Source organism: Mandrillus leucophaeus, unplaced genomic scaffold, assembly GCF_000951045.1.
Source record: "Mandrillus leucophaeus isolate KB7577 unplaced genomic scaffold, Mleu.le_1.0 Scaffold207, whole genome shotgun sequence".
Classification (NCBI taxonomy): domain Eukaryota; kingdom Metazoa; phylum Chordata; class Mammalia; order Primates; family Cercopithecidae; genus Mandrillus; species Mandrillus leucophaeus.
The window spans coordinates 1,537,712-1,562,047 of NW_012102110.1; the positions used below are offsets into that span (position 1 = coordinate 1,537,712).

Sequence of the window (24,336 nt, forward strand, 5' to 3'; positions counted from 1 at the left end):
GGGAGACTGAGGCCTTGAACCTGGGAGGCGGAGGTTGCAGTGAGCCTAGATCACACCACTGCACTCCAGCCTGGGTGACAGAGCAAGACTCCATATCAAAAAAAAAAAAAAAAAAACAGTAGAAATACCATTCTGTCCAACACTCCCCCTACAGGGTATCTACCCAAAGGAAAAGAAATCACTATATGAAAAAGACACTTATACACATGTATGTTTATTGCAGCCCAATTCACAGTTGTAGAGGTATGGAACCAATCTGACTGCCCATTGACTAATGTGTGAATAAAGAAAATGTGATATGTATTCACCGTGGAATACTACTTAGCCATAAAAAGGAACAAAATAATGTCTTTTGCAGCAGCCTGGTTGGAGCTGGAGGCCATTATTCTAAGTGAAGTAACTCAGGAATGGAAAACTAAATACCATATGTTCTCACTTACAAGTGGGAGCTAAGCTATGAATATGCAAGTGTATACAGTGATATAATAGACAAGTGGCAAGAGAGTGCCGGATGAGAAACTACGTAATGGTTACAACATACACTATTCAGATGACAGGTGCATTAAAATCTCAGAATTCACCACTATATAATTCATCCATGTAACCAAAAACCACTTGTACCCCCAAAGCTACTGAAAATTTAAAAGAAATTTTAGCGTTATTTTTGTGGAGCCATGAACATGATTCCGAGGCTAAATTGTAATAAAAGATTTATCTTAATGTCCTACTAAATTGGTTGCTTGGTGTTATAACCAGTGTAAAGTGAATGGGCCATAGAAGGCACTCTTCTATACCAGGGAGAATAGGGAACCTCTTAAGGTTCGTTGCAGATTTTTTGTTGTAATTGCAGGATGAGTGACTTTGAACATGAAAAAAAGTAAGAGTCTATGAATAGATGTATTATGGAGCTGCTGTTTTTAATTCAGAAAGGGAGGGTGTATAGTAACTGCTATAATATTTAAAAATCTTTAAAATTTTTATTTCGTCTAAAAAGCATTACAAGTAGAAAACTTTCTTTTTTTAGTTTCTGTACAGTTAAGTCGTGAGTTGGACAAAGAATTTACCCTACTGACAGAAATAAATTATTGGTGGAGACTCAGAGTAGTAAGGGCAGCATTTTGGGGTTCATCCATTGATCCTTTTGCATTCAGGTAAAACGAGAGCTAAACTCAGGCCAAATGGAGAGATGGTCAGAATGAATCCAGTTTTATGTTACTTCTAAGCAGCCTGAGCTTTGTATTTGAAAAATCTTCATTCATATTTGTCTATTTCATCTTCATCACAGAACTTAGAACTTTCTCATATTGTAACACATCTTTATATTTAATATCAATATTGTAATTCCTGCCAAAGTGGTTCTTTCTTGTTTTTAATCTTCATCATTTTCTTTCTTGGACCTATTTTTAGGACTCTGGTTCATCTTAGCTCTTCGTTATCTGAAGCAGAAAAACTTCTTTTGAGTGGTTCTTTGTAATAAAATAATAAAAACTGATTGCACAGCATTACACTCCATTATTTACACAGATTTGGGTAATAAAGGAAAAATGTTTGGTCAGATTCTGGGGACCTAACCAAATATATTAGGAAAGTAAAGAATTCAGCTAAAATTATTTTAATAAAAATAAATTTACAAAAACTTGGTGTCCATTAAAAAGATTGAAACAGGAAATAGAAATGTATATGGTAAATATTAATATTTAGTGTGAAACTACAAGTCCTTTTTCCTGTATTCATATATATGTCCATAGGTATATGTAAAAGTGGGATCATGCCTGTAACCATCCAGCATATTTCCAATTATATGCAAAGCACTGTAGTGTGAAATACGGGGACTGTTTGCACTTTAAAAACTTGTATCATGAAGGCTGATTTTTAAAAGTATAGGCTGGAAATGGTGCAAATATGCTATATATGTTTATATGCTGTATGTGGCGACTGCTTTTTTAAAAATTATAGGCCAGAAATGGTGGTGCAAATATACTTATATAACTAAAATAACTAAGTTGATGTGCAAGACAGGAAAGAATGGTTGAAATTAAAAACCATAATTTAATATTGATTTTGCACTAATAACCAGATCAAATTTTGGAAATTCCAACTTGTTCATAGTGTGCATATACAACAGGAGTTTTACAGAGTTTTGGCAGAGTATGTGGCAGCTACGTCTTCGCAGAATACTAAAATAATCCTTAGTAAACTCTGGTAACTCTAATTTTAACTTATGAACACCAAATTAATAACTCTTAATAATTTAATGTATTTGTTATTGGTAGTTTGCTTTCAGCTTCAGGCAGTTGGAACTGGCTGAAATACAAAGGAGTTTGTGTGGCTAATGTGATTGAGAAACCAGAAGCTTCAAGGACAATAGGACAGGACTGTGTTTGGACTCTGATCTTCTGTGTTTTGCTTTACCCTCAAGGTTGCAAAATAACTGCCAGCAGCAGCCAGGGAAGTATGCTTCCTTGTTAATAATGTCTAGAGAAAAGAGAGTGGTCTCAGTATTCTCTATTAAAAGTAAGACTATATCAGAAAGGTTCAGGAGCTCTGTCCTTGATTTCACTGGCCAGAATTGAGTAAAAATTTGAAATACAGTTCACTTCTGAGCAAGCCATTAGCTGGCAGGATGGGATTAATCATTGAGAGCTTTTCCTTGTCTTTGTTGTTACTCAGCTAGAGAGAGTTGGAATGGCAACTACCATGTGCTACTACTATGTAAGCCCTTAGTCAAATATCCCAACCAACAGAAGCAACAATTTTGAATCAGCTCTATCCCACTAGTGGCAGGAAGAAAATACTTTGGCAATCACTGGTGTAATGAGAAGTGGGCTGAGGATGGACCCTAAGGAACACTAATGTTTAACCAGTAGAGCAAGAGGCCAGGCGTGGTGGCTCACACCTGTAATCCCAACACTTTGGGATCACTTGAGGTCAGGAGTTCGAGACCAGCCTGACCAATGTGGTGAAACCCCGTCTCTACTAAAAAAAATACCAAATTATCTGGGCGTGGTGGCACAAGCCTGGAATCCCAACTACTTGGGAGGCTGAGGCAGGAGAATTGCTTGAACCTGGGAGGCGGAGGTTGCAATGAGCTGAGATTGCACCATTGCACTCCAGCCTGGGCAACAAGAGCGAAACTCCATCTCAAAAAAAAAAACCAACAACAACAAAAACACAAATAGAGCAGGAACGAGGAGCCTGTGAATCAATTTCCTGTTTTATTCCATATTGCTCCTTTGATATGGAATAAGACAATAATGATGAATCCAGGATTTTTTTTTCTTTTGCACTTCTTTTTCCCAAAGACTAGCGTAAATGCTGGAAACACATTGAAGTTAGAAATAGAGACTTGAATTTATTCTTTAACCAAAAATGTTCCTTGAACATTTAAGTAAAAATGTATCTATGATACAAGCATTCTCTAATTTAAAATAATAGCAAACAGAAGAAAACAAGTTAAATGTAAATTTTTTTCTGTTTCCTGCCCTGTATGTAAAGTCAAGAATCTGACCTTTGAGTAAATTTCATCATATTTCTTATCATAAAATAGATTACAAAATAAATCCCGGGAATAAGTAAACAAACACTTCCCTTTGAATTTCCTGGGGTGGTTTGTATTTTGTTTTTTTAAATTGTGGCTGGTCTTGAGATTCATTCAAAATATAACTTTAAAAGTCCATGTTTTGGGGGCGTAATACTGATGGCATTTAGTAATTTATTTTTAATTATCAACATCAAAAAACTATTCAAATTTGCTTGAATTCATCAATTTTAATAGCATATGGCATGTTCGATTTACCCAGTGGCTTTTCTTCATTAAATCTGTGTGTCTGTGGTCACTTTAATGTCACTAGCTTAGCAGTTTCTTTGAAGTGCTGCCCATTAGAATTATGGAAAGACGGCCGGATGCGGTGGCTTATGCCTGTAATCCCAGCACTTTGGGAAACTGAGGCGGGCAGATCACCTGAGGTCGGGAGTTTGAGACCGGCCTGACCTACATGGAGAAACCCTGTCTCTACTAAAAATACAAAATTAGCCGGGTGTGGTGGCGGGTGCTTGTAATCCCAGCTTCTCGGGAGGCTGAGGCAGGAGAATCACTTGAACCCGGGAGGCGGAGGTTGCGGTGAGCCAAGATCCTGCCATTGCACTCCAGCCTGGGCAACAAGAGCAAAACGCCATCTCAAAAAAAAAAAAAAAAAATTATGGAAAGACAAGAAATATGGAAGGAGTTGTGATTGGATATACTGAGGTTAAAGGATAAAATGAAAGGTGTATCTTGTAGTATATGAAGGCAGTATGGTTAGATACTAAGGAAGAACTGCATCCTTGTATGTTTTTTTAAAAAAACTTACAAGTAGTAAGTGTTGTTAAAATTTATGACTCAACCTTCATACTCGTCTTTACATATTTAATATGTTGAAAAAAATATTCTCTTAAAAGGAATAAATGATTAGGTTTGCTGCCCTGTGTGAGAAGACATCAGTGATTGGAGATTGACTGTGATTAGTAATACATTATGAATGGTAGTGGATTGAATGTTCTATGCGCACGGACCCTTGAGTGATTGTAAACAAACAGTTGATTTTCCCTTGGTGCTTTGCATGTGTAGGAATGATAGACGCACTGACCTACTGTTTATCTCTGCATGTCTTTTAGACAGTGAGATATTAGCCAACAGACTCAATTCAGGAGACCAGAGTTTTTTTGCATTTCATTTTGCTACTGTTCCTCACCTAGTTCCTCACCTAGTTCCAAAGAGTGGGATAAAGCATTGCATTTTCTATTTCATATTTGTCTCCTCTGAAGTTTGACACTGTAAGTCAGTGGTTCAGAGTCTTCTAGGGGTTTTGTTAAAACCCGGATTATTGGGCCCCCCCACCTCCAGAGGTACTGATTTAGTGGATGTGGGGTAGGGGCCAAAAAAGTGCATTTCTAATCAGTTTCCAGGTGATGCTGATGATACTTTTCTGGGTACTGCCCTTTAAGAATAGCTACTGTGCACTGTTCACAATAGCAAAGTCATGGTATCAACCAAGGTGCCCATTAATGATGAATAAAGAAAGTGTGGTACACAGATACTATGGAATACTACACAACCATAAAAAAGAACAAAACCATGTCCTTTGCAGCAACATGGATACAGCTGGAGGCTATTACCCTAAGTGAGTTATTGCAGAAACAGAAACCAAAATACCACATTTTCTTACTTGTAAGTGGGAGCTAAACATGGGGTAGGTACCACATGGATATAAAGATGGGAACAACAGACACTGGGGACTCCAAAAGGGTCAGGAGGGAGGGGAGCAAGGGTTAAAAAATTACAGATCAGGTACTGTATTCACTGTTTGGGTTATCGGTTCAATAGAAGCCAAAACCTCAGTATCACGCAATATATCAAGGTAGCAAACCTGCACATGTACCCTCTGAATCTAAAATAAATAAAAATTTACAAAAAGAATTGCCATTGTGAAAACTCTTATTTTTTATTTATTTTTATTTTTTTGAGATGGAATCTTGCTCTGTTGCCAGGCCAGAGTGCAGTGGCATGATCTCAGCTCACTACAACCTCCACCTCCCGAGTTCAAGCTATTCTCCTGCCTCGGCCTCCCAAGTAGCAGGGACTACAGGTGCACGCCACCATGCCCACCTAATTTTTGTATTTTTAGTGGAGACAAGGTTTCATCATGTTGGCCAGGATGGTCTCGATCTCGACCTCGTGATCCGTCCACCTCGGCCTCCCAAAGTGCTGGGATTACAGGCATGAGCCACCCCGCCTGGCCCCTTATTTTTATTTTTTATTTTTTTGGAGGTGGAGTCTAGCTCTGTTGCCCAGGCTGGAGTGCAGTGGCATGATCTTGGCTCACTGCAACCTCCAACTCCCTGGTTCAGGCAGTTCTCCTACCTCAGCCTCCTGAGTAGCTGGGATTACAGGTGCATGCCACCACACCCGGCTCATTATTGTATTTTAGTAGAGGCAGGGTTTCACCATGTTGGCCAGGCTGGTCTCGAACTCCTGACCTCAGGTGGTCCGCCTGCCTCGGCCTCCCAAAGTGCTGAGATTACAGGTGTGACCCACTGTGCCCGGCCATAAAAACTCTTAATTTTAATGAAACCAAGGAACTGTAATATTAAATTTATTTAAGGAAAAGATGCATAGTATTTACTACTGTTTAGATTAAACTTTATATTGGTTCTCTCTCTCTCTGAATGTTACTTATTACATTAGGTGACCCACAGGGAATATTCACTTAAAATTTTGTATTTCTTTAGTCAAAGAATGGTTATCACTTGGTGATTGGCATTTTGTAACTTTTCACAGACACATTAGTTATTGCTGTTGGGCTGAAAGTCACTTTTGTACTAGCAGAAAATACCTTGCTTTATTTTGTTTAACATTTGAAGCAAAGATAGAGTTTTAAAAAAAATTGTTCTTAACTGAGATAACAATTATTATTTCACCAAATGAGTATTGAAACTTCTAAAACCAATCTGAAGCCAGTACAACCTCTTTGCCATTGCCAGCTGTGCATGTTGCTATGGAAACTCAGTAGGGACTAGCAGGATTACTGTTGTGAGGACCACACCTGGTTTATTTGCATCCAGTTTAAGTTAGGGAACATTTCAAAAGAATAAAAGGTCTCAAGATGTGCCAGTGGACAGCAAGAAAGAGCTTGTTAGTTTGTAACCATCATATTGGAAGGGTGGGTAGGTTTTTCTTATTCCTTACAGTTCCTGGTTGGGAGGGTTTGGTGGACGTGTTAAAAATTTGTTTTGTGTATTCATTTCTCTCAATTTTTTGCTATTCCTTACGGTATTTTTTGCTTTTGTGTGCTTTTTGTTTTAGGTATTTCTTCTTGTAATTTAAATGTTTTTTTCCATTCTCTTAAAGAACTTAAAGTATGGACAGATCAAAAATTTTTAAGAGGAAAGAATTTAATTTCTTTTCATTTGTATTATGTAATAAAATGTCTTAATAAGGATTTGACCACTGTTAGCTATGGTAGAATTTTATGTTGATCTCTGATTTTAAGTAGTATGAGCCACTATGCTCCCCTTCACTCCCAAAAACAACTCCTTCCCCCCACCCCCAACCCCACCGCCACCCCCACCCCTGGGACAGAGTCTTGCTCTGTCACCCAGGCAGACTGAAGGGCAGTGGCATGATCTCAGCTCTCTGCAAACTCCGCCTCCTGGGTTCAAGCGATTCTCTTGCCTCAGCCTCCTGAGTAGCTGGGATTACAGGCACACGCCACCACACCTAGCTAATTTTTTTTTCTTTTTGTTTGAGACAGAGTCTCACTCTGTCACCAGATTGGAGTGCAGTGGCGGGATCTCTGCCCACTGTTGAGTCTCTGCTCTGACACCCTGCTTCAAGCGATTCTTCTGCCTTAGCCTCCTGAGTAGCTGGGATTACAGGCACGCACCACCACGCCTGGCCAATTTTTGTGTCTTTAGTAGAGACGGGGTTTCACCATGTTGGCTAGGATGGTCTCGATCTCCTGACCATGTGATCCGCCCGCCTTGGCCTCCCAAAGTGCTGGGATTACAGGAGTGAGCCACCATGCCTGGCCAACAACTCCTTTTTAAGAAGACACTTTGAACTGCATTTGATTTTGTTTGTACCATTGCATCTCAGCTGTTAGTTCAGATTCATGAAATAGGAACATCACTGAATGTATAGAAAAAAGTTATGTGGGCCAGTTATATGAGCACTGAATATGGATATATACAATTTACATAGTTTTCATTAATTAGGGATACTACTCAGTCAGTTACACTGACTTATACCAGTTATACTAATTATGTTAAATCAAAAATAGCCATAATAGTACAAGTATATGGTAAATAAGAGTCATAGTGTGTACCATTTCTTCTTTATTGATTTAGGTTGTTTGAATTCTGTCGATCAGGATTCTGAGGCCTCATGACAAAGAGGGGGATGGTCAACGAGTGATAGTGAATTTTCACACCTGTGTATACCAAGTTTTGGTCTTTCTCATTTTCTAAATACAAAATATAATCTTATATCTTTTTTCAGAATACTTTACATCCATAGCAACCTGTATGGATCTATTGCTATCTATATCATCTATCTATGTATATATATAAAGCCAGTAGATACTTTTATTGTATATTAAGGGGAGGTTAATGTCAGATTTGGAGATCAGGTTTTTTTGTGTGTGTGTTAGTGAAATGCACCCTTAAAAAAAACCTGAGTAGACTGTTTTATCCAGCTTCATGAAAGAATAGCACCATACGACATATGTTCAAAGAACTTTCTGATTTATCTCCATGTTCCTTTAGTAAGGGCAGGTACTAGTTATTTCTGCTTTGCAGGTGAGGAAATAGGCACGAAAGGTGCCTGCCTAAGGCAGCTAATCTAAATGTGCCCCGATGGATAGTCCAGTGTCCCCCACTGTGTGTAATTGTTCTCTCTTTAAGTGTTAGGTTATTTTATACAGCTTACTCAGTTTTGCCTTTTTCTCTTTTTGTGTTCATAGACTGGAAAAGTAAGAAGAGCTTTCCTGCCTTTTTAATTACCAAACTACTCTCAGTTTTCAGTGAATCAGTTCAAAGAAAGAATGCAGTCTTTCTATACCTGGTAAATATTTTCTGCTAAATAAAGCTATTAATTTAGTAGCATCTGATAAATCCAGGTGTTATGATGATTGCCTTTAATTTTGTGGAATGACTATTAAAATGACTTGTCAAATATATATATTTTTATTTTTCACTCTGAAATTTGTTTGATATTTATTGATATGAAGGAGTGATGCTTGGGATGCCTGTGACCCAGCCAGCAATGGAAAATAGTTTAGGATTGGCCCTAGTTCTTAGACACTGGTCTGTTTTGAAAAAGTTGTGAAATCAGTGGAAATGGGGTATATAAATAGATTTTTCATATCATCTTTATTCTGTGACAGTATATCATTAGCATTAATCCCTGTATGGTAGTTGAATAGAAGCACTTTGTAAATAATAGTTTATAAAATTAATGTAGTAATGAGAATATATAATCTACATTTTACCATTTTACAAATTACCTACGTGAAGATTAAAGAAGTAACTTGCGAAAGAAGTTCAGCTCGCTAGTGTAGAACTGAGATAGACTCCAGTTCAGAATCTACATCTGACTCCTAGACTAGTGCCTTTTTCATATTTTGGTTTTTAAGTACTTTAAGTGTAAATGTACATGCCTAAGAGAATAAACAAACCATAGTGATGTTTCACATGGATTTTTCTTTTGGTATAGCTTACAGTGTTACTATTAACAATATTAACAGCCATTAATTAACTGGTATGTGCCTTTGAAACTTTCATATGTATTATTTTATTTAAGCCTACGAAGAACTCTTGAGAGTATTGTCCGTTTTACAGATGAAAAAGCTAAGGCTCAGAAAGGCAGTCATATAGCTCAATATGCTAGAACTGGAGTTTAAACCTAGTTCTGTGTTATTTCAAAGCACATTACTAAACTGTTTAGCCTGCTTATTTTTTAAATTAAAATTTGTGTGATCACAAATTCAACCCATCTCATGTTAACTAACACTGATTATGGAGTCATTTCCTCTCTTAATTGACCTATACAAAAATCTCAACATTTTAGAGAGAAATGAGGTAGTGTTGAGAAACCATATATTCCTCTGTAATGATTTTAACAAAGGGAATCATACAATTTTTATAATGTAATTCAAAGATATGAATCTTATCCCACTTTAAAAATGTTATGAAATATTTGTATATCATAAACTATGTTGAAGTTCAAGTAAACGAATTTGGACAAGTCCAAAGGGATATTTTGTGTGACTGAACATTCATCTCATGTTTTCACTTTTTATGGTTGATAAGCAATAATTTATTTTTGCAAGACATTTTAAAAACACTTTTCAAAATTAGCTGACACCTTTAATGAAAAAAAATTGATGTTATAGAAGAGTATTATTCAGAAATTAATATAACATTTCACATCTGACTGGCCTGGGGGTAAATAAAGGCTTATTATCATGAATGAAACTGTAGTGATGAAAAGTATAGAGAAAATTTCTTCTTAGTAAAATAGCCAGAATGTCTGAGTTTGCCAAAACCAGGAGAATCTTTGCTTTAAAACCTGTCCTCATTCCCTGAGGTTCACCTTTCCTCAGGAATCTTTCATTAAGTTACTACCGCCACCTGGCTGGCCCAAAGAGGGTGCGGACACAGAGAATGTAGGCTATATATATATATATATTTTTTTTAAACGAGATCTCTCTCTGTTGCCCAGGCTGGAGTGCAGTGGTGAGATCTCCACTCACTGCAGCCTCCGCCTCCCAGGCTCACGTGATCCTCCCACCTCAGCCTCCTGAGTAGCTGGTATTACAGGCATACACCACCATGCCTAGCTAATTTGTTTGTTTGTTTGTTTGTTTTATAGAAACGGGTTTGTGCCACGTTGCCCAGGCTGGTCTCAAACTCCTGAGCTCAGGCAGTCTGTCCGCCTCGGCCTCTCAAAGTGCAGGGATTACAGGCATGCGCCACTGCCCCCAGCTGAATGTGATATTTAAAATATCTCTTTTAATAGCTTATGTCGTGTAACAGTTTATTCCTGGTAAGGTGTGGAGATCTTATAGCAAATAATTTTTACTTACATGCATTTTAACCTATGCTATTCAAAATGAGAAATAAGGTGCATTTGATTGCCTAGTGCCTTTCTGTTTTGGGCAGTCATATTTAGGGCTTTATACAAGGTGAGAAGCATTGACAGATAGTACTTTGATATTACTTTTTAGTAAAACTCTTTCATCTAAAGCTTGTAAAGATGATGTGAAATTTATTGAGATTATCTGTCATTATGGAAAGATTACAAAATTGATTACCCTAAGAACACTTCTACCACTCATCCTGTGAGTAGAAGGGCAGATGGGTGGGGCAGGGCTGGAGCAACTAACAGTTCCTGGAATTCCTACTCTGTTGGGCGTATGCTAGACATGCTTACATGTATTCTTTTATTTTTAGTGTACATAGAAGTGTAGAAGTATAGGAAGTAGGGCAAAAAGAAGAAAAGCGTTATGCATGGAATTATTCCCTCCTTTTTTGTTTGAACGGTCAACTTGTTAACCCTCCACATTCTTTCTTCATCTGCTTTTGGCAGCACCAGATACAGTTGATTGTTTCCAGTCTCTGAATCATAACTGCCTGGGATTGCTGTATAGTGTTCACCTGGCCAGAGGTGCTTCTTTCTTAAGTTTTCAGAAGACAACATTTATACTTCTTAAAAAATGTCATTTGAGGATTAAAACATGAGGACAAAAAGAAGAAAAAGAAAACCTCTAGTACTTCAGACGTGTTGAGATAGTCCTAACACTATTAAGACTGTATTCTTAACTGTGTACAGTAAAGATGATTTTCTGGCCTGTGGATTGAAAGTCAGTTAAAAAGCATGGAAATACTCAAAAGCATCACTTAAATTTTTTTCTTGTACTAGGAGAAAATGTTTGACAGTTGTATTTATTAAATATTTATCAAGATATAATACCGTTATTTTTCTAATTCCTGATTAGTTTCAAAACATATCTGAATTTTAAGGATAACCTTGGGAGACAGCATAATTATTCTCATTTTTCAAATGAGAAAATTAAGGTTCAGATGTTGGATTAGGTTTTTAGTAATGCCATAACAGGGTACTACAAACAACAGAAGTTTATTGTCTCTCAGTTCTGGAGGCTAGAAGTCTAGAATAAGGTATTAGTAGGTTTGGTTCTTTCTGAGGGTTGTGAAGCAGAATCTGTTCCATCCCTCTCTTGTCTTCATTTGTTCTGTGTCTGTCTCTGTTCAAATTTCCCCTTTATATAAGGACAGTAGTCATACTGGATTAGGGCCAGTCCTACTGACCAGATCTTAATATTTGCAAAGGCCTATTTCTCACTAAAGTCGTATTTACAGGTACAAAGGGTGTAGACTTTAACGTCTTTTGGGGGAAGACACAGTTCAATCCATAACAATATAAGTCCTTTCCTCTCTTAAATAGTGTCTCATAAGTAGGAAAGTTCGACATAGCACGTTGTAGTGCCACTAAAATGATAGTTTTAAAAGAACATGACAATATATTTATAATACCACATTTAAATTTCATTTTCTAATATGTCTGGGGAGATTTTATTTTAAATTAACCAAGTTTCTAAAATATTAATAGAATTTTGGGTTGTAATGGTTTTCAAACCTTTTCTTCAAATAATAAGTGATGACACAAACTATGTAAAGTTATTCAAAACCCAGTGCTTAGATCTGGCTTTAAATCTGAACTTCCATTAATGAAATCAGACCTTTAAAATGTGGACTCCTCCACAATATCTTGAAATGTCCATCAGAATACTGTTTAAATTGTTGCAAGAGCAATCTGACAGTGGAATATCTGTACATTTCATATTTATGTAAAAATTGTGGTTTTACCAGTGTTAATACACATCTTATGATTAGGGATTTCTGAGTGTTGGAGAGGTCAAAGCTACACTAGGATAACCAAAAAAAAACTGTATAGTGATTTGTTCATCTGCTACCTTTTTCTGTCTTTGCTGTTTTTTTTAAATTTCAAAATAATTTCAGAAGTACAGAAAAAATGAAAGAACAGTGCAAATAACTCATCCCTGGAACCTTTTGAGAGTAAGTTACTGACTTGATGCTCTGTCACCCCCAAATACTTTAGTGTTCCTACAAGTAAAGACATTCTTCTTCATAGCAACAATACAAACATAAAACTCAGGAAATTAACACTGACAGATTACTATTGACTAATCTGTAGACCCTGTTCACATTTTGCCACTTGTCCCCAAAATGTCCGTTACACCAAAATAATCCAGTCCAAGACTGTGCATTGGATTTAGTTGTCATATCTCTTTACTGTTGTTCAATCTGGAATGGTTCCGTAAGTCTTTTTGATTTCTAGGGTCATGGCACTTTAGAAGAATACATTTTGTGGAGTGTTTTTGAATTTAGGTTTACCTGATGGTTCCGCATGTTTAGATTCAAGTCATGCCATGCATGTTTGGCAGGAGGGTCACAGAGTGATGCTGTATTCTTATTGCATCCTTTCAGGTGGCGCAAAATTTTTATTTGTTTCTTTCTTTTTTTTTTTTTGACAGAGTCTTTCTCTGTCATCCAGGCTGGAGTGCAGTGACGTGATCTCGGCTCACTGCAGCCTCTGCCACCCAGGTTCAAGCAGTTCTCCTGTCAGCCTTCCGAGTAGCTGGAACTACAGGTGCACACCACCATGCCCGGCTGATTTTTCTATTTTTAATAGAGATGGGGTTTCACTATATTGGTGATGCTGGTCTCGAACTCCCAACCTCAGGTGATCCGCCTGCCTCGAGCTCCCAAAGTGCTGGGATTACTGGCCTGAGCCACCGCACCTGGCCTGTTTTTTGACTGATTGCGTTACCTTTGATCACTTAAGGTGATGTTTGTCAGTCTTCTCTTCTGTAAAGTTGTGCTTCTCTTTGTAATTAATAATTATTTTATGGGGAAACTGTAAATTTTCATCACCAAGTTTTCATTTACTAGATTTAATAGTGGTTCTCCCTCCCTTCCTCCCTCTCTCCATCCCTTCCTTCCTCCCAGATCTCACTCTGTCACCCAAGCTGGAGTACAGTGGCATAATCATAGCTCACTGAAGCTTCAAACTCCTGGGCTTAAGAGATACTCCCACCTCAGCTTCTTGAACAGCTGAGACTACAGGTGCATGCCACCGCACCTGGCTGACTTTTAAATTTTTTGTAGAGACAGGATCTCACTCTGTTGTTCAGGCTGATCTCAAACTCCTGCACTCAAGTAATCTGTCTGCCTAGGCCTCCTAAAGTGCTGGGATTACAGGCATGAACCACCGTACCTGGCCTTTTGTTATTTTTTAGCTGAACTAATTACTGTGATGGTTTTCAAATATTGATTTCCTAATTATATTGTTCTACATTATTTGGCATTCTACTATAAGGAAAAGCTTTCTCTTCTCTATATTTATTTGTATTTGTATGGACTCCTGAATTCCTTTAAGTAATAGTTATAATTCACTCATATTTTTTCTTGTCCAGATTGTCTAAAATTTGGCTAATGGAAATCCTTTCAGACTGGTCTTGTGTCTTTTTCACATATTCCCATAGTTTTTAAAAGTACTTCCACTAATAGTTTTTTTTGTTGTTTTTGTTTTTGTTTTGAGAATCCCTGTTTTATTAATGGTAGAAAGTAGCGTTTAGAAATCAAGATGTGGGTGCCAAGTATGCTTATTGCTGTAGGGGTATTATTGCCCCCAGGCACTCCATGGACAGAACTAGAGAATAGAATATATGTATATGTGTGTGTATTTTACTTAAAGCTGTGTTTATTTCTGCATTTATATATTTTGAAAACCATTGACTTTATACTAAAACCTCTAATTCCAATTTGGTATTGTAGAGTTGATTCTAGTTTTTTCTCTGTTTAAGGTTTTAGTTCCTTTCCCCAACAGTGGTACACTTAACTCTCATTATCCTTAAAATACTTACTACAGTTTCTCTCTCCATATAACCATTCTCCTCGTTACTGCTCCCTGCTCACTTTCCTAAGCTTGGATGCCTGCCTTACTCAGCCCCATCTAATGACTTTTGGACTGAATTATGAAAAAAAGTTCATTTTTTAAATGACAAATATTAAATTGGACAAATTCGCTTCTACTACACCACCTTTGGTTAATTTGCTTCCTCTATTCTTATTTATTTTTAATTTGGAACCCTATTAGTTCCATGTTGATGGAAATTCTTTGAGATTTTTTTTAATTAAGCTTAATTAGGCATTTTATATTATCTTAATCTTACTCTTAGGAGCTGTTACATTTAAGGTGTTAAAGATAATTAGCTGGCTAACTAGAGATGCTCTGAACATTGATTATTTTTAATTTCAAGGCATATAATCAGTTTAAAATGAACTGCTTTCATTATATGAAAACATTCCATCATTTATGAAGAACAATAAGGACTTTTTAATGTTTTCAAGTCAATTCTGGTCTCATTTGCCTCAGCTCTAAATTCTTTTCATAGAACATTATTTATGAACAAGTAATGCCAGAAAATAAGATGAATTCCAAAAAACTCAAGGAGTTACTATATGTATGAAGATGATTTATGTGCAGATTTTTTCTTACTAGAATGGTCTAGGGATATTGATTAACTTTAGAATTTGTTAGCAAAATATAAATAGCAAATATAAAAAGAATATTTAACTTCTAAACTGTTAGAGAGGGGAAGAAAGAGGAATGAAGAAATTACATTTGATATTAAAAACCAGGAAAGAAGGGGAAGGGAGATCCACAACAAAGAACAGCTAAAGTAAATAAAAACTATAAAATGACATGATGGGAAAAGGCCAAATATATCAGTAATCACAAAGGAAGTAGTAAATGGGTTAAACAAACTTCTACTCAGATTGGATTTTTAAAAAATGAAATGAAAATCCTGTCTATTTCTTTTCATAAGTGACACACCTAAAACCAAATGACACAGAAAAGATGATTAATGAATCTATGGAGCTATGCCAGTCAAATAGTATAAAAACAAAAGAGCTGTTATACAGTAAATTCTGAGGCCAAAAAAGGGAGGGAGGTAGATAAAGGAAGATAATTTTGAAGTGACAAAGGAATAGTTTACCAAGCAGAAATGTCCATGTACATAAAAATGTTTAATATAAAATGCCTAATCAATAGACATAATTACCACGATGACAGAGATGTTAGGATTATCTGACAAGGATTTTAAAGCAGCTGTCATAAAAATGCTTCAATGAGTAATTATGGACATGGTTGAAACAAATGAAAAAAATATGAAGTCTGAGTAAAGAAATAGGCCTCAGTAAATAGAAAATATAAAGAAAAAATAGAAATTTTTGAACAGCTACAATATCTGAATTAAAACTCACTGTGTAGGCTCACAACAGAGTGGAGGAGACAGAGTGAACTGGAAGATGGAACAATAGAAATTACCCAATCTGAACAAGAAAGAGAAAAGAGAACAAATAATCAATGGACCCTCCGGGACCATTAGGACTAAAGCAAAAAGATCTACAACAAAAGTTCTAACATTCATCTGAGTACTGGGAGAAGAGGAGAAAGAGGGTGGGGCTGAAAAGTACTTTCAGAACACTGAAAACTCCCCAAATTTGGTAGAAGACATATACCTGTATGGATTTAAGAAACTGAGCAAATTTCAAGCAGAAAATTTTCACCAAAAAAAAAAAAAAAATCTCCAAGACACATTTTTAATAAAACTTACATAAACTGGAGACAAAGGAAAAATCTTGAAAAACAGAGAGAAATGACATCTTACCTATGGGAAAAACAATTCCAGGGATAGTGGATTTCTTAGCAGAAACCATGGAGGCCAGGAGGCCAAGGCATAGTATTTTTCAGGTAGAGAGAGAGCTCAAACTCCCCCAAATCTATATCTAGCAAAAATATCCTTCAGGAATGAAGGGGAAATCAAGACATTGTTAGGTGAAGGAAAAGAAAGAAAATTTACCTCCAGCAGACCTACCCTAAAAGAATGACTACCATAGTTTATAATGGAACTGAAAAGTTCCTATCGTTTGATGATGTCTTGATGATTCTGGCCCTGTGTAGGCCTAGTCTAGTTTGAGTCTTAGTTTTTAACAAAAAAAAATTTTAAATAGAAAAAACTCATAGAAAGGATGTAAAGAAAGAAAATATTTTTGTGCAGCTATACAACATCTTTGTATCTCCAGTGTTGGAGGTGGGGCCTAGTGGGAAGTGTTTGGATTATGGGGGTGGATCCCTCATAGCTTGGTGCAGTCTTCTTGATAGTGAGTTCTCATGGGATCTGGTCATTTTAAAGTGTGTGGCAACCCCCCTCCCCAATCTCTGTCTCTCTTGCTCCTGCTTTTGCCGTATGGCATGCCTGCTCCTGCCTTCACCTACTACCATGATTGTAAGCCTCCTGAGGTCTCCTCAAAAGCAGATGCTGTTATGCTTCCTATACAGCCTGCAGAACCTGACCCAATTAAACCTCTTTTCTTATACATTACCCAGCCTCAGGCATTTCTTTATAGCAATGCAAGAATGGCCTAATACATACATACACCCTATGCACTAGCAGTCTCACTTCTGTGCATTTATCGCAGAGAAATAAAAAATTATGTTCACATAAAAATATGTATACAGATGTGCTTTACATATTATATATAAGAGTCCTGTATCAGAAATGTGCTTTGTAAATATTTTCCCACAGTGTGGACTTGTCATCCTCTGTACATCCTGTGTACGAATGTTTACAGCAGGTTTATTTTAATAGCCTAAAACTTAGAAACAGCCAAAAAGTCCCTCAATAAGTAAATGCCGAGCAAACAGTGGGGTATTGTTGAGTGTGGTGCCTCATGCCTGTAATCCCAGCTACTTGGGAGACAAAAAAGTGGGATGATGGCTCGTTCAAGACCAGCCTGAGCAACATAGTGAGAACTTGTCTCTAAAAAAAAATTTTTTTTTTTTTTTTTTTTAATTAGCCAGGTGTGGTGACGTACTAGTAGTCCTAGCTACTTGGGAGGCTAAGGCGGGATGATCGATTGAGCCCAGGAGTTCAAGGCTGCAGTGAACTATGATTACACTACAGCACTCCAGTCTGGGCAACAGAGAGATACCCCATCTCTTAAAAATAAATAAATGAATAAACCCTGAAATTAAAAAGCAAACTATGGGACATCTGTACCATGGAATACTTAATATTCAGCAAGAAAAAGGAATAACTATTGATACACACAAAAGCTTGGTTGGATCTCAAAGGCATACATAATGCCGAGTAAAAAATGCCAATCTCAAATGGTCATGTTACGTATGTTTCCACTTGTATAACGTTACCAAAATGACCAGCTATAAAGGTAGATAGTAGATTAGTGGTTGTCAGGGATTAGAAATAGCCCGAGGGATAGCAGTTGTTGTGACTGTCATGGGGTAGCAGGACAGAATTCTGTGTGATGAAATAGTTCTGTATCTTGATTGCAATGATAGTTACAGGAACCTGCACATGTGACCTTAAAATGACGTAGAAGTATACTTTATATGAAGATCAGTTGTTTGGATTTAATATAATAGTGTAGTTACATAAGACGTAACCAGTGGAGAAATTAATGAATGGTACATGGGATCCATCTTTGAAGATTCCTTTGCATTTCTAATAATTTCAAAATAAAAAGTTAAAAGCAAAAGAGAGGGATATAATAATTGCTATAGGATTTCAGAGAAAGAAATAGTTCCTTAATAACTAGGAGAATGAGGGAAGACCTGAGGCCATAGCTTTTGAATAGTTTTTGTAGGATAGGTAAACTTTTCATGAAACAATACAGGGAAAAGAAGGGTATTTTGGACAGATTGAGGTTAATAAATGTTTATGGAATGACTACCACTATATTATTATTAAGAAATGTTAATAACATCTGATTAGGCTGAAAAAACTTTAATTAATTGAGTGTATCTTTAGATTTTATATCTGATATAGAACTCTGGGATATTTGTTACCCTTGTGTTGTCACACAGATTCTGGAAGCCTGAGTGTAACACATAGAGAGAAAACATAAATTACCAGTATCAGAAATGAAACGGAACAATTCAAAAAATGGATGGAAATAATCAAAGCTGCCTGGGTTTTAAGCAAAACAAGGCTTATTTTTTCATGGATTTACGAAATTGAATCAGAGAAGAAGTCACATTTTATTTGTTAAAATAGGAGAACTCTAATATTATTTTTATTTTTTGAGATGAAGTCTCTCTCTGTCACCCAGGCTGGAGTGCAGTGTCACAGTCTAGGCTCACTGCGACTTCTGCCTCTTGGGTTCAAGCAATTCTTGTGCCTCAGCCTCCTGAGTAGCTGGAACTGTAGGTGCACACCACCACAGGTGACTAAATTTTTGTATATTTAGTAGAGATGGGGTTTCACCATGTTGGCCCGGCTGGTCTTGAACTGCTGACCTCAGGTGATCTTCCTGCCTTCGCCTCTCAAAGTGCTGGGATTAGAGCCATGAGCCACCACGCCTGGCTAGAACTCTAATACTAGACAACAATGTCAAGACAACTTACTGTATAGGCCTGTGTTAAAACTCCATAGTGACCTATTCTTTTTCTCCCTGGAATGTTCACAGTTTGTAATTACACATTTTGGTGATTGCTTAATATTTCTACTATTCAATTACAAACTTTCTGAAGCTTGTCCTTGCCGAGACCAGTGGAGACCCTAACCCAGCAGCACCAGAGGAATTAAAGACACACACGCAGAAATACAGAGTGTGGAGTGGGAATCAGGGGGCTGACAGCCTTCAGAGCTAAGAGCCACGAACAGAGTTTTACCCACATATTTGTTGACAGCAAGCCAGTGATAAGCATTGTTTCTATAGATGATAGATTAACTAAAACAAAGGGATGGGAAACAAAGGGATGGGCTCTGGCTAGTTATCTGCAGCAGGAACCTGTCCTTAAGGCACAGATCACTCATACTATTGTTTTTGGTTCAGGAACACCTTAAGTGATTTTCTGCCCTAGGTGGGCCAAGGGTTCCTTGCCCTCATTCTGGTAAACCAGCAACCTTCAGCGTGGGTGTCATAGCCATCAAGAGCATGTCACAGTGCTGCAGAGATTTTGTTTATGGCCATTTTGGGGGCCTGTTTATGGCCAGATTTGGGGACCTGTTCCCAACACATTCTTGTCTTCCCAGTTCCTATCCCTGTGCCTGAAAACACTTAGTAAATACTTGCTGAATCTATTAATGATTGAAATCAATGACTTGGCAAAACACTTTAAACTAGAATGAAAGAAATACAGTCATGGAAGTAAAGAAACAGTATGGTAGGATAGGATCATGTAGGATAGGCTAGACAGATAAGTTTAGTGAAATGGTAAAACTTTAATAGAGCTACACAAAGATTTAAGCTTTTACAACCAAGAAATTCAGGATTGGATTTTGTAATAGGTTTAAAGAATGCCAGATTGTTAGAGTGAACAGTAGATAAGCTATGTATATAGGTGTAAAAATGTAATATAGCACAGGTTAAAAGAGACCAGAAACATGTCATTTCAAACTACTTTCCACTAGTTTGGTAGCTTTCTCAGTGAACCACCACTTAAATGACTTGATGAGATTAACTGACAGCCCATTCCTGTTTGAAGCACTGATTCCCTATATAGCATGCTGAAGACTTACTTCATGGTATGTCTACCAGTTGAGTTGTAAAGTTATCAAGAACCATTTACTTGTTTGTGCTCCCAATACTGTTCATGCTAGTTGTACTAATTTTAATCACACTATTTATTATTTATTATTATTATTTGGGATCCAAATTCAAAGGAAAGGCTTTGGCCCCCAAAATTGGTGAATGAATGCATATTTGTATGCTTTGGGTTAAAATACAATGATTATGTATATGTGTTTATGATATTTAGGTTGACTATTTTGTTCAATCAGCCAACCAACTACTGATCGGAATCTCATGGGATAATAATTTTTACCCATTTTATTTTATTTGTCTTCCTCTCATGCCTCCGTAGTGTGTCTGAGTCCCCAACCCCCACCATACCTCGGCTCTCTGTTTATTAACTAGGCCTCAGTTTACTTTTTATGAAGATTGTCCTTCAGATTGCTTGTTATGAATAGCCACGTTGATAAAGTACATTTCTTTCATGGTATCTGCCCATCTAGATTTTTAGTAAATGATAGAAATTCCATTAAGTATTTTAAAAGATTTTTTTAAGGGGGAGGGGACACTGAGAGCCCCATAATGTAACCTTCGAGGGTATCATTTACATACTCTGTGGTGTAGTTGACAAGAATGGTGGCAGTGCCAATACCTGTCACTTGATTCTGAGTCTAAAATTTTCAAATCCTGGAATGTTCTTTCATATTTGGTGGGCATTAGTAAAATGATTTTAGGCTGTACATGTGTGATGGCTTTTTTGGACTTTTTTTGTAAATAATTATTGATAATATTTGAGGTACTAAGTATTTTTATTGGTGAGTGTTGAAATATCATTGTTTTCTGTAAGTTAATAGGACGCTGAATTATTGGTAGATTGGAAAAGAGACAAAGGTTGGAAAAGATAATGGTGTACTGTTGAGATTCCACAGGGGTGAAACCTGTGGAACTAAAAGATACAGACACCCCCCATGATACAGAAAGGAGGTAACAGGGAATAATTGTTGAGTCAGACATTTCTACTTGTTCAACTAGGTAGACGGTTAGTACAGAATAGAGGGTACAAATGGCTGTTTATATAGAACATGACCAGGCTGGATGTTAATGATTTAGTAAGGTAGAGTATAGGCCAATGTCAGTTCACTCTCACATAAAAAGTGTGTTTCAAAACACTAGTTTGTGATTTAGTTGTCATTGCCCTCAATTTCATTTCATTTCTAATGATACCTACACTGGCCCATAAGATCATGAGTGTAAAAATATTTTAATACTAGTAGTGTTGGCTGGGCATGGTGGTTCACGCCTGTAATCCCAGCACTTTGGGAGGCCGAGGCGGGCGAATCACGAGGTGAGGAGTTTGAGACCAGCCTGGCTAACATGGTGAAACCCCGTCTCTACTAAAAATACAAAAATTAGCCTGACTTGGTGGCAGGCACCTGTAATCCCAGCTACTTGGGAGGCTGAGGCAGGAGAATCACTTGAAACCAGAAGGGTGAGGTTGCAGTAAACCGAGATTGCACCACTGCATTCTAGCACAGGCAAAAGAGCGAAACTCCGTCTCAAAAAAACAAAAAACAAAAAACAAAACTACCAGTTTCTGGGTCCTGGAAGAGCATTTGTCCCCTCTTTTAGGAGGAAAAAAAAAAGCCTACATTTTAGGCATAGTTGTGAAATACATGAATTTGAATTTGCCCTCTCAGCTCCTTTTTATACTTCCATATGTTACTACTATTTCCTATTATTACTACCTTCTATGAACCCTTTGCCCCCATTACCCCACCCCCAATCCAGGTCCTCTAAATATCAGTTATTTTATTATTTATTGGCCTCTTCGCTAGTAGAAACTAGAGACTGTTCTCTAGTAGAAACATTGCCTCACTAATCAACTCCTAAACTAGGTGTTAAATGAAAGCGGTGGGATTGGATTAATTCATGCTCAAGTGTGAATGACCGACAATCCCACAAACCTCTTAAAAATGGTTTTCCTTTGTACAAAGGGTGTTCTTTCTAGGTTAAGTTTTAATCTAATTGATTCTTTGCTATTATTTCAGACAGATGACCAAGTGAAACAGACATTTGAACTTTGTGGGAAAAGCTGTTATTTTCTTCTTTTGGACATAAATGTGCCATGGTTGGGGAGTACAGGCAAGAGATGGTGACCATCCCTCTCCCAATCCATCTATAGAGGCTTGGACAAGCTCCTGGTGTTTAAACTTCCCCTCTAAAATTAGTAAGGTACTTAGATCAAGAGTGGCAGAAAGGGACTTTTCTCGCCTTTCCTTCCCACTTTAGCAAAGTGAGCTTTTTTGTCTGGGTGAGCTTTACAGTAGAGGGGAAGGAGGTCCCACTCTAGATAGTATCCTGTGTGGGCTGGTAAACTATAGCCTCTCTGCTACAGGTCCTGTGGGCCTCTCTTAGCCTGAGGGGGAGGCTGTTTCACTAAGAAGGTGCCGCTCCTGTTGGGTACAGACACACTCCTTTGTCAGCGATGACTGGCTCCAAGTCATCCTTAGCTAATATATGAAAGACCACACTGGCACTAGAAAGGTAGTTTAAAGATGTTATTACATAAAGTAGAAAAGAGCAGGTGGTAAGTTGCAGAAATATCCCATAATAAATGCAAACAGTAAATTTAAAATTTTGTAAAGGCAGAACAGGAGGGAAATAAACATTTATTGATCTACTGTAATCTAGTCACATTCACCACTGCTTTTCATCTTTTCTCACCAAGGAGAATTTGTATAATCTAACATATTCTACCTTAAAAACTCATTTGAAATTTGTGTTCTCTTCTATAATGTATTCTTGTTTTAATAAAAGTGCTGCGAAATATTAAATAAGATCGATGCTTTCAAAAGATGTACCGTGTTTATCCAATGATTTGATGTCTGCACTGGCACAACTGCATCACATTCCTCCAGTCCACGCTCTTGTCTGAGAAGCATGAAAAATTTATCTAACAATAACCTCATGAAAGGGATATCATCATTTTATAGATGAGAAAATTAAGGCTGGAAGAGGGAAGGAACTTAAACAGGTATTACAGGTACTAAATGGCCGTGTTAAGTTTCTCCCCCAAAGTCTCTCCTCTTAAGCATTTTGTGATTCTGTAAAACACTAAAACTGGTAATGCAGAGTGCTGATCCAGAAGTTTAAGGTTTTTGGTCCTCTACTGACTTGCAAGGGAATCTTTTTAAAGGCTCCTTATTAAAATCTGTCTTTCATTTCCTCATATGCATGTTGAGTTTAATTTCAACCTTAATGTTGGGAAAAGGTGCATACATATTTTTAAAATCAGACATTTGATATTCTTGAAGACTAGTTCTAAATAAAAGCAGTTATTAATGGGATGACACCTTTGAGAACTCTCCTCAAATCTAGTGCACTCTTCTGTGTATCTGTACACACCTGACTTGTAAACACAATGTCTTTGCCGCCATTTACTGGTTTCTTCACTACACTGAAAACAAACCATTCAGTCTGCTGCTTTACCACCTCCCAGCAATTCCCTACATGTGTAACTCATCCATAATGCATAGGAATAGCCAAGAGCATAGATTCTGATGTCAGAAAATTCTAGTTTTAAATCCTGACTCCAAATTACTGGTGTGACATTGGATAAAGTGTTTTAGTTCTCTGTGCCTCAGTTTTCTTACTTTAATAATATTTAAGGAAAGAAAGGGGTAATAATGCTTATTACTCCATGGAGGTTTTGTAAATCTTCTCCTGAATTGTCTGTGATGATTAGACTGTTGTCATTGTAATACCTGAAAAATTTTGGGTAGATGACTTACCTTGTAAATATGCAAGGTACAAATGTACAAACATATAGTTTAGTAAGGATTATATATGTGTGTATGTTCATTAAGTGAAATTTATTTCAGAATACCAAGTAATTCCGCAATTAACATGGCCCACCCTTTGACAATAGAGATTCTAAGTAACAAACTGTCTTCTTTCTACTTGAGATTTATTTCATGGGGAAAGGATACTGCATAATATGTAGCATTCAACTAATCTATTCTGCTAATTTGGTAGTATAAAAAGATTTGTAGATAATGAATTTCTATACTCTTTAAGATACACACCTTGCACTGCTTCTGGGTTTACTGTTGCCGTGTCTTAAAGTGGGACTTTCTCTTGACGGAAGTGTGTTAA

General features: G+C 37.1%; 1 protein-coding gene across 1 annotated transcript in view; it reads left to right on the forward strand.

Annotated features, from left to right (window-relative positions):
- POU2F1 (POU class 2 homeobox 1) overlaps positions 1-24,336 on the forward strand; it is a 174,161-nt gene that overhangs the window by 54,173 nt on the left and 95,652 nt on the right. The gene's annotated exons all lie outside the window — the stretch shown is intronic.